The following is an 866-nucleotide window of genomic DNA, read 5'->3' as shown; positions in this document are numbered from 1 at the left end:
GAGTGAGTAGGAGAAGGGGCAGAGGTAACACTCCGAGTGATGGGAGTTTCCGAGTCCTTGACTGCATGAACCTGTCTGGACTGCTTGGAGCATCCTGAATAGTCTCTTGCCCACCAGGTTCCAGGGATTCAGACCTTGACTCCCTGAGTGCAAGGTGGCAACAGTACAGGGCCAAGTTCGAAGCAGACACCTGGTGGTTTTGCGCGTGCAGCTGGAAAAGAAGAGGGATACTGGAGGAACTGAGGCTCCATTCACTGATTCAGTCGCTCTGAGCACCAGAAGACTCATTTCAGAAAAGGGGAGTAGAAGGTAGAACTGCCCTCGACCTTGCCCTTCCCAGAGCCCCACGGGGAGCGGGCAGAGGGAGCTGCCTGGCACAGGACAGGTGCTCAGCAGAGCTGCTCGGGGTGCCCACTTGTCTCCTCCTTTGTCAAAGTCCATTTCTTCGACTTCCTGCATCCTCATTCCTAGTTATGGGTATTAATGTACGAAAATGTGCAGAGCAAGTTGAAGCCAGCCGTGGCATCAATACTGCAACTTGAACTTGACAATCATGGTTTGCTGGTCTCAGACGGGCACTTAAATCTCAGTGTGGGTGTATGATTTAGTAATCGAGCCCTCCCTTCTATTTGTCAGTTATGTTTCGACCCTTCAATTAGCTGCACTGTTTTCTAATGTGCTGTAGAGTTTTTGAAATAATTTATGCAAGTGTTTGGTTTCCATGTTTACAATTTATACAGCTTTCCTAGCATTTTAAATGGACATGTCAATAAATGCTACGAATTGGTGTCAAAGTGAGAGTTCCCATTTCTTTCCTCTGCAGCATGATCGTTTTCTGCTTTGTGAAACTGAAAAGGTGGGTGAGA

Source organism: Tupaia chinensis, unplaced genomic scaffold (genome assembly GCF_000334495.1).
Source record: "Tupaia chinensis unplaced genomic scaffold, TupChi_1.0 Scaffold000140_1, whole genome shotgun sequence".
In the NCBI taxonomy this organism is placed as follows: Eukaryota; Metazoa; Chordata; class Mammalia; order Scandentia; family Tupaiidae; genus Tupaia; species Tupaia belangeri.
The sequence above is the reverse complement of the archived record's forward strand: the minus strand, read 5'-3'. Positions refer to the sequence as shown.